Source organism: Lipotes vexillifer, unplaced genomic scaffold (assembly GCF_000442215.2).
Source record: "Lipotes vexillifer unplaced genomic scaffold, Lipotes_vexillifer_v1.1 scaffold240, whole genome shotgun sequence".
NCBI classification, from domain to species: domain Eukaryota; kingdom Metazoa; phylum Chordata; class Mammalia; order Artiodactyla; family Lipotidae; genus Lipotes; species Lipotes vexillifer.
The window spans coordinates 2,231,461-2,238,165 of record NW_006797481.1 but is presented as its reverse complement, the minus strand read 5'-3'; the positions used below and the strand labels follow the sequence as shown (position 1 = coordinate 2,238,165).

General features: G+C 40.3%; 1 protein-coding gene across 3 annotated transcripts in view; it reads right to left on the bottom strand.

Annotated features, from left to right (window-relative positions):
* The window catches only part of MCMBP (minichromosome maintenance complex binding protein), a 58,936-nt gene that overhangs the window by 1,091 nt on the left and 51,140 nt on the right, over nucleotides 1-6,705 (bottom strand). The gene's annotated exons all lie outside the window — the stretch shown is intronic.

The window sequence follows — 6,705 nt, the reverse complement described above, 5'->3', positions numbered from 1 at the left end:
GTAGGGAAAAGGAAGGTAACGTGGTGCGTTGCCTGATGTGAAAATGAGGAAGTCACCCTGCATCTTAGACAAATGAGGTAATAATATGGGTAAAAGGACTGAAAACCAAACTTTACACATAAGTTATACCACTGAGGAAAGTACTCTAAACAAAGTAACAAAACTCAAGATTCATTTGAGAACACCAGGCAAACAGATAAAAGCCAGCAACTTGCATAGCAAACATGATGCCTTTAAACACAGGGAAGAGAGACGTCAGCAAAAACTGCCAAGTAAGGACCTCTGAAAATCCTCACCACCATTAAAGGGAACAAGAACACAGGCAAAAATGATCATAATCAGCTTCTTCAAACCTCTACACATTAACCAGATGCTTGAAACAATTCGGGGAGCATTTTTTCAAGAAAGACAGGAAGAACAGTGAGCTCTGAGGCATTTAAATTTGCCCTATTCCTCTACCCACCTCCCAGCAGCCCTGAAAACAGACAGCCTCGCAACCACTGGACAGGGCTGTGGGGCTGGAGCTCTGTCAAAGCACCATTCCCAGAGAACTGTTATTATTTGACTGTCTGGTAGTTCCCAGGAAGAATCCATTTGCAAGCCTGTCTTTATTTAACCTGACGTGGCACTTGCCCACTGTGAATAGCCTATTCCCCCAGAGAGTTTATCAAAAGCAATCAGAAGCAACTACTGATCATCTTAGCCATCCCAGACATTGGGTAACAGCTGGGGCAAACAGCAGGCTAACCAAAACCATTAAAAAGAAAATCTAGGGAATGAGAGAGATTGGTTCAAGACGGCGGAGTAGATGGACACGCGCTCACTCGCTCTTGCGATAACACCTAAATCATAACTGCTGAACAATCATCGACAGGAAGACATTGGAACTCACCAAAAAAGATACTCCACATCCAAAGACAAAGGAGAAGCCACAGTGAGACGGTAGGAGGGGCGCAAACACAATAAAATCAAATCCCATAACCACTGGGTGGGTGACTCACAAACTGGAGAACAACTATACCACAGAAGTCCACCCACTGGAGTGAAGGTTCTGAGCCCCATGTCAGGCTCCCCAACCTGGGGGTTAGGGAATGGGAGGAGGAATTCCCAGAGAATCAGACTTTGAAGGCTAGAGGGGTTTGAGTGCAGGACTTCGACAGGACTGGGAAAAACAGACTCCACTCTGGCGGGGAACACACCAAGTACTGTGCGCATCAGGACCCAGGGGTAAGGAGCAGTGACCTCAGGGGAGACTGAACCAGACCTACCTGCTAGTGTTGGAGGGTCCTGTGCAGAGGCGGGGGGTGTTTGTGGCTCACTGTGAGGACAAGGACACTGGCAGCAGAAGTTCTGGGAAGTACTCCTTGGTGTGAGCCCTCCCAGGGTCCGCCATTAGCCCCACCAAAGAGCCCAGTGCTGAGTTGCCTCAGGCCAGGCAACCAACAGGGAGGGAACCCAGCCCCACCCATCAACAGACAAGTGGATTTAACTTTTACTGAGCTCTGCCCACCAGAGCAACAGCCAGCTCTACCCACCACCAGTCAGTCCCTCCCATAAGGAAACTTGCACAAGCCTCTTAGACAGCCTCATCCACCAGAGGACAGACAGCAGAAGCAGGACGAACTACAATCCTGCAGCCTGTGAAACAAAAACCACATTCACAGAAAGAAAAGATGAAAAGGCAGAGGGCTACGTACCAGATGAAGGAAAAAGATAAAACCCCAGAAAAACAACTAAATGAAGCGGAGATAGGCAACACTGCAGAAAAAGAATTCAGAATAATGACAGTAAAGATGATCAAGGACCTCAGAAAAAGAATGGAGGAAAGACTGAGAAGATGCAAGAAATGTTTAACAAAGACCTAGAAGAATTAACAAACAGAGATGAACAATACAATAACTGAAATGAAAAATACACTAGAAGGAATCAATAGCAGAATAACTGAGGCAGAAGAACGGATAAGTGACCTGGAAGACAGAATGGTGGAATTCACTGCTGCAGAACAGAATAAACAAAAAAGAATGAAAAGAAATGAAGACAGCTTAAGAGACCTCTGGGACAACATTAAACGCAACAACATTCGCATTATAGGGGTCCCAGAAGGAGAAGAGAGTGAGAAAGGACCCGAGAAAATATTTAAAGAGATTATAATCATAAACTTCCCTAACGTGGGAAAGGAAATAGCCACCCAAGTCCAGGAAGCACAGAGAGTCCCAGGCAGGATTAACCAAAGGAGAAACACGCTGAGATACACAGTAATCAAACTGGCAAAAATTAAAGACAAAGAAAAATTATTGAAAGCAGCAAGGGAAAAATGACACATAACATACAAGGAAACTCCCATAAGGTTAACAGCAGATTTCTCAGCAGAAACTACAAGCCAGAAGGGAGTGGCATGACCTATTTAAAGTGATGAAAGGGAAGAACCTAAAACCAAGATCACTCTACCTGGCAAGGATCTCATTCAGATTCAATGGAGAAATCTAAAGCTTTACAGACAAGTAGAAGCTAAGAGAATTCAGCACCACCAAACCAGCTCTACAACAAATGCTAAAGGAACTTCTCTAAGTGTGAAACACAAGAGAAGAAAAGGACCTACAAAAATAAACCCAAAACAATTAAAATGGTAATAGGAACATACATATTGATAATTACCTTAAACGTGAATGGATTAAATGCTGCAACCAAAGGACATAGACTGGCTGAATGGATACAAAAACAAGACCCATATATATGCTGTCTACAAGAAACCCACTTCAGACCTAGGGACACATACAGACTGAAAGTGAGGGGATGGAAAAAGATATTCCATGCAAATGGAAATCAAAAGAAAGCTGGAGTAGCAATACTCATAAAAGATAAAATAGACTTTAAAACAAAGAATGTTGCAAGAGACAGGGAAGGACACTACAAAATGATCGAGGGATCAATCCATGAAGATACAGCAATTACAAATATATATGCACCCAACATAGGAGCACCTCAACACATAAGGCAACTGCTAACAGCTATAAAAGAGGAAATCGACAGTAACACAATAATAATGGGGGACTTTAACACCTCACTTACACCAATGGACAGATCATCCAAACAGAAAATTAATATGGAAACACAAGCTTTAAATGACACAATAGACCAGATAGATTTAATTGATATTTATAGAACCTTCCATCCAAAAACAGCAGATTACACTTTCTTCTCAACTGCACATGGAACATCCTCCAGGATAGATCACATCTTGGGTCACAAATCAAGCCACGGTAAATTCAAGAAAACTGAGATCATATCAAGCATCTTTTCTGACCACAACACTATGAGATTAGAAAATTACAGGGAAAAAAATGTAAAAAATACAAACACATGGAGGCTAAATAATACGTTACTAAATGACCAAGAGATCACTGAAGAAATCAAAGAGGAAATCAAAAACTACCTAGAGACAAATGACAATGAAAACACAACGATCCAAAACCTATGGGACGCAGCAAAAGCAGTTCTGAGCGGGAAGTTCATATCAATACAATCCTACCTCAAGAAACAAGAAAAATCTCAGATAAACATCTAACCTTACACCTAAAGGAACTAGAGAAAGACGAACAAAACCCAAAGTCAGAAGAAGGAAAGAAATCATAATGATCAGAGCAGAAATAAATGAAATAGAAACAAAGAAAACAATAGCAAAGTTCAATAAAACTAAAAGCTGGTTCTTTGAGAAGATAAACAAAATGGATAAACCTTTAGCCAGACTCATCAAGAAAAAGAAGGAGAGGACTCAAATCAATAAAATTAGAAATGAAAAAGGAGAAGTTACAACAGACACCACAGAAATACAAAGCATCCTAAGAGACTACTACAAGCAACTCTATGCCAATAAAATGGACAACCTGGAAGAAATGGACAAATTCTTATAAAGATATAAACTTCCAAGACTGAACCAGGAAGAAATAGCAAATATGAACAGACCAATCACAAGTAATGAAATTGAAACTGTGATTCAAAATCTTCCAACAAACAAAAGTCCAGGACCAGATGGCGTCACAGGTGAATTTTATCAAACATTTAGAGAAGAGCTAACACCCATCCTTCTCAAACTCTTCCAAAAACCTGCAGAGGAAGGAACACTCCCAAGCTCATTCTGTGAGGCCACCGTCACCCTGATACCAGAACCAGACAAAGATACTACAAAAAAAGAAAATTACAGACCAATATCACTCATGAATATAGATGAAAAATCCTCAACAAAATACTAGCAAACAGAATCCAGCAACACATTAAAAGGATCATACACCATGATCAAGTGGGATTTATCCCAGGGATGCAAGGATTCTTCAATATACACAAATCAATCAATGTGATACAGCATATTAACAAACTGAAGAAAAAAGAACATATGATCATCTCAATAGATGCAGAAAAAGCTTTCAACAAAATTCAACACCGATTTATGATAAAAACTCCAGGAAGTGGGCATCGAGGGACCCTACTTCAATATAATAAAGGCCATATATGACAAACCCACAGCAAACATCATTCTCAATGGTGAAAAATGGAAAGCATTTCCTCTAAGATCAGAAACAAGACAAGGATGTCCACTCTCACCACTATCATTCAACATAGTTTTGGAAGTCCTAGCCACGGCAATCAGAGAAGAAAAAGAAATAAAAGGAATACAAATTGGTAAAGAAGAAGTAAAAGTGTCACTGTTTGCAGATGACATGATACTATACATGGAGAATCCTAAAGATGCCACAAGAAAACTAGAAAACTACTAGAGCTAATCAATGAATTCGGTAACATTGCAGGATACAAAATTAATGCACAGAAATCTCTTGCATTCCTATACACTAATGACGAAAAATCTGAAAGAGAAATTAAGGAAACACTCCCATTTACTACTGCAACAGAAAGAATAAAATACCTAGGAATAAACCTACCTAGGGAGACAAAAGACCTGTATGCAGAAAACTACAAAACACTGCTGAAAGAAATGAAAGATGCTACAAACAGATGGAGAATATATACCATGTTCCTGGATTGGAAGAATCAATACTGTGAAAATGGCTATACTACCCAAAGCCATCTACAGATTCAGTGCAATCCCTACCAAATTACCGAAGACATTTTTTACAGAACTAGAGAAAAAAATCTTAAAATTTGCATGGAGACACAAAAGACCACGAATAGCCAAAGCAGTCTTGAGGGAAAAAAAACGGAGCTGGAGGAATCAGACTCCCTGACTTCATACTATACTACAAAGCTACAGTAATCAAGACAATACAGTATTGGCAGAAAAATGGAAATATAGATCAATGGAACAGGATAGAAAGCCCAGAGACAAACCCACACACCTATGGTCAACTAATCTATGACTAAGGAGGCAAGGAGATACAATGGAGAAAAGACAGTCTCTTCAGTAAGTGGTGCTGGGAAAACTGGACAGCTACATGTAGAAGAATGAAATTAGAACACTCCCTAACACCATACACAAAAATCAACTCAAAATGGATTACAGACCTAAATGTAAGACGGGACACTATAAAACTCTTAGAGAAAAACACAGGAAGAACACTCTTTGACATAAGTCACAGCAAGATCTTTTCTCATCCACCTCCTAGAGTAATGGAAGTAAAAACAAAAATAAACAAATGGGACCTAATGAAACTTAAAAGCTTTTGCACAGCAAAGGAAACTACAAACAAGACGAAAAGACAACCCTCAGAATGGGAGAAAATATTTGCAAACAAATCAACAATGGATTAATCTCCAAAATATATAAACAGCTCATGCAGCTCAATATGAAAAAAACAAACAACCCAATCCAGAAATGGGCAGACTACCTAAACAGACATTTCTCCAAAGAAGACATACAGATGGCCAAGAAGCACGTGAAAAGCTGCTCAACATCATTAATTACTAGGGAAATGCAAATCAAAACGACAATGAGGTATCACCTCACACAAGTTAGAATGGGCATCATCAGAAAATCTACAAATGCTGGAGAGGGTGTGGAGAGAAGGGAACCGTCTTGCACTGTTGGTGGGAATGCAAACTGATACAGCCACTATTGAGAACAGTATGGAGGTTCCTTAAAAAACTAAAAATAGAATTACCATATGACCCAGCAATCCCAAGACTGGGCATATACCCAGAGAAAACCATAATTCAAAAAGACAAATGCACCCCAGTGTTGACTGCAGCACTATTTACAATAACCAGCATATGGAAGCAACCTAAATGCCAATCCACAGACGAATGGATAAAGAAGACGTGGTACATATATACAATGGAATATTACTCAGCCATAAAAAGGAAACAAATTGGGGCATCTGTAGAGACGTGGATGAATCTAGAGACTGTCATACAGAGTGAAGTAAGTCAGAAAGAGAAAGACAAATATTGTACATTAACGCATATATGTGGAACCTAGAAAATGGTACAGATGAACCGGTTTGCAGGGCAGAAATTGAGACACAGAAGTAGAGTACAGATGTATGGACACCAAGGGGGGAAAGTGGTGGCGTGGTGGTGTGATGAATTGGGAGACTGGGATTGACACATATATACTAATATATATATATAATGGATAACTAATAAGAACCTGCTGTACATGGCTTCCCTGGTGGCGCAGTGGTTGAGAGTCCGCCTACCGATGCAGGGGACACGGGTTCATGCCCCGGTCCGGGAAGATCCCACATGCCGCAGAGC